The sequence below is a fragment of the Zeugodacus cucurbitae genome, chromosome 3 (assembly GCF_028554725.1).
Source record: "Zeugodacus cucurbitae isolate PBARC_wt_2022May chromosome 3, idZeuCucr1.2, whole genome shotgun sequence".
In the NCBI taxonomy this organism is placed as follows: Eukaryota; Metazoa; Arthropoda; class Insecta; order Diptera; family Tephritidae; genus Zeugodacus; species Zeugodacus cucurbitae.
In genome coordinates, this window is record NC_071668.1 from 77,069,904 (window position 1) to 77,079,167 (window position 9,264).

Sequence of the window (9,264 nt, forward strand, 5' to 3'; positions counted from 1 at the left end):
GAATATCGAACGTGAAATTGCAGCAGTATCGGCCGACTTATGCTTGAAAACCGTCGAAAATTGGGTTCAGCGTCGATTGCAGAAGTGCCCGTGGTGGACATGCAAAAGAAATCGAGTTCCATACATAATGACATCTATTGAACTTTCACCGGAATAAAGAGTTTCATTGGTATTCCAATCCGTTTTTGTTTTATTTTTGGAGCGCTCTTATTAAAGAACCCTTTAAAATATTTATCTTCCAATTTCAAATTAAAAATAATATTGGTTCACACCTTACTTTGAAGAACAATACTTTGTAGAACAAACCTAATTTAGTGCATTTTACGTAAGCGTCAAACAAAATTGAAATAGTCTATATTTATTAATAATTTAAAAAAATTATACACCTACGCACCAAGGGAGGGGTTGCAGGTAATGAGCGCCACAAGCAACATAAATAATGAGCACAGAGTATGTATGGTAAACCTTCACTCATATAAAAGCAATGGAACATCCAAGTCTTCGAGCATTTCAACTTTCGCCTTTTCGCCAACAAATAACCCTTAAAAAATTAACAAATATATGCGGATCCAGCATTTTAATTTTCGTGTAATTGGCATTTACTTGTGGGCACAGCCAGATCAGCGCATTATGGGTGCACCTTGGAGATATTGCGGTTTGACCTTCGCTACCACGATTCTTACACTCCTTATGGGTGTCTATATTTACAAAAGCAAACGGGATAAGGCTTTCTCAGCATTGACAGTATTTCTGCAAGGAGTGCTCTCTGTAATCAAAAGTGGTGTATTTGTGGCAAGAGGGAGACGCTTTATAAAACTCATACGAAACTTAGATACGCTAGCCGATGAAGGTACGCAGTGAAATGCTGAAGAATTGGAATATATTTTTTTTTTCAGAGAATGTAAAAAAGGAAGGGAATGGAAGCAGGTGAATGACTGGCAACAGCGGATCGTTCATATATACTATATTTGCTGCATATGCACAGGCATCCTATATACTACAGTGTCTACTATCCTATTGCTGTATAGTCTTTGTTTTAAAGAGCATACCGAGTTGATACTACCCTTCGAAGCAGCGTAAGTGAAATATTAAGGATACATATATTTCAAAACTTTGTAATCGTCAGATTGCCTTATTATTCACAGTTTTCCTTTCGACACCGGTGACTTTTTCTTTTTTACTGCCTCTTATATTTGGTGCCTCTCTATGATAATCTACGCCATACACGCCATCGTCGCTATGGATTCGTTATTCTGTTAGTTCATCTTCAACATTTCTGCACACTTTCGCATACTGCAACGCGAAATCAAAGGCGTAGCCTCGAAATCAGTCGGTCTAGCAGAATATGCACGCTTACACAGCAGAATCACACAAACCTTGCATTATCACCGCCGCATCATCGAGTTATCGGTGGAATTCGACGAACTCTATGCGCCCATCGTGTTTATCGAGATCTCCGTTAGCTATCTGAAACTCTGCTTCAGCGCATATAATCTCATCAATCTGGGTGACATATCCGGATTACCGGTGATTGCTGTAGGACTGGTCACTATAACTTTCCGATTGTGCATTTATTGTTTTGGTGGAGAGAAAATCAAAAATTTGGTCAGTTAGATTATTAGAATCTAGATTGCTTAAAAAGTCGGTAATATATTTTTGTTCCAGAGCGAAGCGGTCTCAGATCGTATTTATTTATCTTTTGCCTGGGAGCGTGTTCCTCCACTCATAAGACAATTGCTACTTTTTCCACTGATGCGCGATCAACGAGCTATCATTTTAAAGGGATTTCTCTTTATTGTCGATCGCAGACTAATTGTGTGGGTAAGTTACTCTTAGAAAAAAATGAAAATACTTGAACGCTGCATAATAAAACTTTATGCTTTCAGATATTTAAAACTACCGGTTCCATTATAGGATTTTTGTCGGCTACCAAAAGTTGACCCATAATAATACCTATTTAAAATTGATCCAATTATATATTAAATTATGTCATCATCTTTTAATTTATTCTGCGGAATGAAACAAATAAGAGCTAATGAATTCAGAGAAGGAGGTTTGAAGCTTGAAATGGTGCGCAAAATATTCTTGCACAATTTAATAATCCTATGTAGGGTAGGTATTAAAGTTCCGGAAAATTAAAATTTTCGACGAAAGGACACTAATTTATCTGCACCATTTTATCAATTGTGAGAGATCTCAGCCTCAGGCATGTGTTATCATCGAAAATATGTATTGCAATGTATACATATCTTGCTCTTTATTCTATAAAGCATTGAAAAAGTGTTACAGTAATAGGATTTAGTTCAAATATGAGCCGATTCGTTCGATAATCTGTTTCCATCTAGACGGCAACTTCATAATACCACCCTCGTAGAAGCCCCCCTCCTTATTTGCGAAGAACTCGGACAGTCACTTTTCACAAGCCTCTTATGAGTTCAACTTTACACCACCAAGGACTTTCGCAATGGACAGGAACAGGTGGTTATCACTTGGCGCTATGTCCGGGCTATATGGTGGATGCGATAAAACCTACTATCCGAGCTCCCATAGCTTCTGACGAGTCATCAACGAACTGTGTGATCTGGCGTTGTGCTAGTGGGACAACGTTCCTGTTGGCCCATTCTGGACGCTTCTGGTCGATCGCATGCTTCAAGCGGTCCAGTTATTCGCAGTAGATGTTAGAAGGAAGCGTCTGCCCATATGGGAGCAGCTCATAGTGGAGGATTCCCTTCTAATCTCACCAAACACACAGCAAAACCATCCTGGCCGTCAATTCCGGTTTGGCCACTGCTTGGGACCGGCCTTCGATCACGACCGTTTTCGCTTGATATTGTCGTATGTGATCCATTTTTCGTATAATATTATATTAATAGAGAGAGTATCAAAAGCACATTTGATTCTGCTAATTGGACACCTTTATCTCGCCAGCCAAGTATTTCTGAGTTCAATAAACTTGGGTTCTAACAAATTTAACTGCTTCGAATGGTTTGAACTGTTAAATCTGAATCAAAATGTGTATGAATTTAATTTTCAATCGCCATTATTGATGTTTAATATACATAAATAAAAAAAAAATAATAATTGAAATAACTGCAAAGAATAATTTTGATATAGTATAGTATAACATTTTTCTCCTTAACCAACTTCATGGCAAAAAATTAATACAAAAATTAGGTCAAATCAGACATGGATCCATATAAAGCCATACAAAATATGTACAAATGTGTGTATTCCCATAGCTTCATTGATATTTAGCATGTGTTCGCATAAATTAAATAAAATGAGCGCTTTTGTCGGTCAATGATTATTGTTTGTTTTTATAATTAGAATCAAATATGCAAAACAACAATAGCAATAACAACTTTCTATATGAGAATACATCAAATGTGCACAGTGACAGTTAATAATAAATTATATGAGTTGGTTCTTAGTTAATATGAATAACCGCAGTGTTGAATAGTCTATATTATTATTTATTTTATAAGCAGTGAGCAGCGATGAGCGTTAGGTTTAGAGAAGAAGTAAAGTTTGGCAAAATGAACAATAGAATTGCGAAAAGTTGGTTCATTGAATTTTTTTACATCACTCTCCCGGCTTTGAACTCTTTACCTTTTTTTTTGTAGAAAGATATACCTTCAATAGATGACTGAATGGATTGATTAGTCGCTCAAAGCTCACTGGCGTCAAAATCTGGAATTAAAGAAAAAGTGTGAGCTTTCAAACTCTGTTTACTTTGTTTGCTTAATGGTATATGGCTCTCTATAAAATATACGTACCTTAGACACTGACTTGACGAACTCAGACGTCTAAACTCAGTATGCGATATGAAAATTCAAACACACACATGATCCAAAGATATCTCGATTAGAACTTAATGTATCCAAAAAGATCTGCTTCAATAATTCTGTGGTATTCATCGATCAGAGTTTGAACGGCCAGAGTTTGCTCGTTCCTAACTCACCTCGCGAAACTGTCCATCCAATAATGCTACAAAAGTGATTTCCTAAACAACAGCATTGGATTTCATCTGTCGCATGGAAACAACTACGAAGAAGCTCTCGTAGGCCAAACTAATATTTGCCACCAAAGCAGCGCGATGCCATTCTAGGCATTGCAGCAAAATGTTTGTTGAGGCTTTGCAAAAAAGTGTTGTTGTAGTCGGTGCAGCAGCTGCAAACACTTTCCAGACTGGTCCATCCATCAGCCAAATAGCCACTTATTAGAAGTCATTGAACCTGCACAACGTCAAACGCGTTGCGGCAAGTGAATGCAACGGCGAAGCCCAACGAAACTTGCCACAGGTTGCAAAGCCAATCAAGTTGAATGCCAATGCCAGGCATTTAGCAATAACCGGTCAGTCGGCAGCGATTGCAAGCGGGCAAATTCAATTAGAATGTGTGTCGCCTTTGAGGCGATGGGAGTGTAAGTGTTTGTATGTGTGTATGTTTGTTAAGTTAATGCTCTTGTGGTGTATTTAGTAGCGAAATGTGTGTTGAAATCATTACAATAAATACAAAACATATGAATTCCTTAAAGTGCAGCCAAACAGGCTGCTTGTCAAACGCTGGCGGTTTTTCCACACAATTATTTTTTTTAATTTCTAACTGCATGCTTCTCCTGTGTGGCTTAGAAAAAGTTGCCGCCATTAAGTTGCGCAGTAATTGGCTCCTGCGCAAATCTAACTGTAATTGGCATGTGGTTGGTGGAGTTTTGCTAACCAAAGTACTGTTACTTTGAAGTGTATAGAAATTAAGGCACACCTCAAGTGTGGTTTTCTAGTCGCTGTTGTGGAATCTGGACACTTATTTCCGTAGTTTGACGCACAATAATACCGCAGATCTGAAAAAATTTCTAATTATTGCAGAAAAAGTTTTGATTTTACCACTCTCATTGCTGGAAAGGGTATTATTTGTTTTTAAGGATATTGATTTTTTATTACAAATGAAGTATTTATAGTTGCATATTTTAGTATAAAAAAAAATTATTTTTATTTTTTTCATTCCAGGGGTGCTCAAACTTTATACAGTATACTCTCGAAAAGTAGATCGATTGGTATTTTGGGTAATTTACTTTTCCAAATATATACATAAATTATTTGTTTTTTTAATATTAAATGCATTTTTAAACTTAAAAAATTCATTCATTTATTTGCTTCAATAAAACATATGGATTTACATGAAAAACATATTTACATTTACATACATACATATGTATTTACTATACCTAAAGGGAAGAAACCACCAGAAGAACCGTCATCTTACCGACCACTCTGCATACTAGATACAGCGGGTAAGATATTCGAGCGCATAATCCATCAACGAATAGATACCGTAGTCGACCCACTCCTGGCAGACAACCAGTATGGATTCCGGAAAGGACGATCAACCCTGGACGCGATTAATCTGGTTGTTAATACGGCCAAGAAAGCAATCGCAAGAAATAGATGGAAGGGTGGACCGAAGAAGTATTGCCTGGTGGCCGCCTTGGACATCAGAAATGCTTTCAATTCTGCTAACTGGGACTGTATCATGCAAGCTCTCGAAGAAAAAAACGTGCCGAACGTCGGAGGTCCAAAACAGAGTAGACGGCTATTATTGTCATCGGTAGTCACATCGGTGCTTACCTACGGAATATCCATCTGGGCTGACGCACTAGAGACGCAAGATTCGTGGAGAAAGGCTGGACCGATATATCGTATGAGCGCACTACGAGCTGCAAGTGACTTCCGCACAGTATCGGAGGAAGCAGCGAGTGTCATTTCTGGAACTCTACCACTTCGAGTTCTAGCTGAGGAAAGACGGAATCTTTACCATCGAGAGAAGTCAACCACACTGAGCACTGAGGAACGCAGGGAAGAAGAACGACGGAAGAGCATCGCACGTTGGCAGCTTCAATGGGATACTGCAGAGAAGGGTAGGTGGACCCATCGTCTCATACCACGGATTGATGTGTGGCTGAACCGTAGTCACGGAGAGGTCAACTATTATCTCACGCAGATGTTATCAGGACATGGTTGTTTCCGGGCTTACCTTTACCGTTTTAAGCACGATAATTCCCCGGAGTGCCCGCCCAGAAGTTATTGAAGATGCGAAGCATGTTTTCTTTGAGTGCCCACGATTTAATCCACAGCGTGATCTACTCGAGAATAGCTTACACCAGAGTATCCAACCAGAGACAGTTATAGAAATAATGTTGTCATCAAGAGTCTCTTGGTACGCTATCAACACATTTGTAGCAGAAGTCCTCATAGACTTGCGTTCCATCGAAAGAAAAAGGGCAAATGACAACAACTAGATGAAAGAAGAAATAACATCTTAGCTATCAGAAGGAAGAGCAGTAGCTAAATCCTCTCCCCACGAAGTAATGCCTAACGGCGGATACCGTGGGGGATCAGAGTCAGAGGATAGCGGAGGTTTTAGTCGGTAGTACCATTAACACGTAACCTAAGTTAATGTTTGAGTCCGACATACCAGGCAAAACATCTAAGCCCGAGATTCATAAAGGAATTTCCTTCGCTATATAAAAAAAAAAAAAAAAAAAAATGCATTTACGTTTCGAATTTTTTATCACACTCTCTGAAAAGTACAGTAAAAAATTTACTTTTTCGAGGTGCATGTGTAATCTTAAAGGTGATTAACTTTTCCGCGAATATTTACTTTCTGAGAACTTACTTTTCGAGAGTATACTGTACTAAAAACCTTGACAATGATATCCTTTGGCATTAAAATTCGTCCACTCTATCGCTCTATGCGGCCTACGATTTCTTTTTAGTATTCTTATTTGTATTCACTACAATGAAAACTAACTGTTAATTGCATAAATCAATATTTTAATAACGCTTCAAGAGCCTTAATATAAACTTGAAGATTTGTTTGAAAGCAATAAATTACAGTTCATGAGCAAGAGCATCTTGAATATTTGTCTACTCAGCGATGCAATGAATTTGAATTTTACACTGCATTTAGTAAATAACAACAACAAATATTTGTTGTATTTAATAATTTACATGCAATAGCGGTATTTATTTACTAAGCTAGCTTGTTGTTGCAATTGATATTACATTGAGGTTAAGAGATTTGAAAAGTTAATATTTATTTTTCACTATAATCCAGTTGAATTCCATGTATTTACCAACAAACAAATAAATTTTTATATTTAAGTATACTCGTAGGTATGCACTTTAAGTAAATACAAATATTAATAAAGCAAACTGTTTAAAAAGCGAATTAGCGCTGAACTATGCTAAAAAGCACACTCTTCTACATACAACTATGTATATATACATCTATACTGCCGTGTGATTCCTTTATGCCTACTTAACTGCGTTAATAATACAAATTTGACTTTTTCACAGAGCAAATACAACAACGCCACTATTTACTCTTCGATTATACTTCCGCAATTGTCTGTCCCATACTTATTGACATATATACACACACTACTCGTATATATGTATTTTTCATTTACTTTTTTCTTTAAAGAATTCTCACAGTTTCCCAACATTTCGTGCCTTTGTCGCATTGCGTAGCGCACCAACAGCTTGATGACAAGCTGCGTTTATGTGTTTTTAATATTCATATTAAGAAAAAAATGTTACCGAAGGTGTACGACTCAGAAATTAATAAGAATATTTATTGTATTTACCGCTCAGCTTTACAGTTACGAACAAGTTGTCAATGCAATGCAAAGTCAGCGCTAAGTCGTCGAGTTTGTCAGTTTTTACTGTAATTTTTATTAACAAAACAAATTAACTGTAAATTTTTATATATTTTTTATTTAATTGGATTTAAATGCATTTGTTGTTGCATTTTCAGTTTTAATTTTGTTTTATTTTGTCTTTTGACCTCACACTTTATGCTAATTATAGTAAGCATTCGCTAATTTTACTATAAAAACCGTTAACCAGCTGTTTTTACAATGACTAAGTCCAAAAGGCAATATATTAATCGAGTAATCATTTTATACTAAGATGGAAAGAGAGTTCGTTGCCAGATATTTTGAAAAAAAATACTTTGCATAGATTAGGATTTTAACTTGTAAGACAATTTTTAAAAGAATATACCGTTATATTCGAATTACTCTTTGAAGATTCAAAATTTTTTTTCGACTCTCCCTTACAACAATTCAAATCTCAGTCTGAAAAAAGTCAAGATCCGAATTCAAAACAATGAATCCGTAAGTTTTTTATGAACCTCCATCGCCATTCCTCGACAGAGATAAGACAACTGGAACCTCATGAGCTTGCGACTAGAATACAGTTTCATACTCCTCTCACTACCAATGACTATAAGTAGAGATCTAATATATCTCAAAGAATTTGTTTGGTAGAATATTACGGAAACATAAGCGATATATAGAAATTTGGAATAATATACGGACAGTGTTCCCACATTTTTTAAGGAATATATAAGACGAAGAAAAGATCACAATACAAGGCTCTTGCCGCAAAAAAAAAGAAAAACAAGTAAGGAAGGGCTAAGTTCGGCTGTAACCGAACATTTAATACACTCGCAATTTATTTATTTAACTTTATTTATATTATATAATACACAATTTGACCCACATATTCGTCATATATATTGTATAAAATCCATTGAAAGTTGGAAACCATAATATTAGGTTAGAAGCACCGAGGTCCTCGTGTTCGATATATGGGGCCTTAAAAACCTATGGTCCGATTTCGGTTTCGATTTTTAGAATGGGGCTGCCACACTATAAACATAGTATTTGTGCAAAGTTCTGCACCGATATCTTCACTAGTGCTTACTTTATATATTGTAAAGTAAACGATTCAGATCGTCTTCAAAGTTCTGGTATATAGGAAGTAGGCGGGGTTGTGAAGCGATTTGGCCTATTTTCACAACATATCATTGGGAAGTAAGGAAACTATTATAAACCAAGTTTCATTGAAATCGGTCGAGTAGTTCCTGAGATATGGTGTTTGACCTATAAGTGGGCGACGCCACGCCTCAAGTTACAGCTTGCACAGACGGACGGACAGACAGACATTCGGATTTGAACTCCACTCTTCTCCCTGTTCTCTTTGGTATATATAACCCTATATCTGACTCGTTTAATTATGGGTGTTACAAACAACCGTTATGTGAACAAAACTATAATACTCTCTAGCAACTTTGTTGCGAGAGTATAAAAATACAGAAAAAACAGGTATTTGATATCCATCTCAGTTAAGTTTTCCAAATTCATTTCGTTTATAGCACCTTCCAATATCCATTCTCCCCATATACGAGTACAAAATAATGC

At 36.7% G+C, this 9,264-nt stretch overlaps 1 pseudogene; it reads left to right on the forward strand.

The window, feature by feature from the left end:
* The first annotated feature begins 552 nt into the window (after positions 1-552).
* On the forward strand, positions 553-3,057 carry LOC128920496 (odorant receptor 45a-like; annotated as a pseudogene).
* Positions 3,058-9,264: the final 6,207 nt, after the last annotated feature.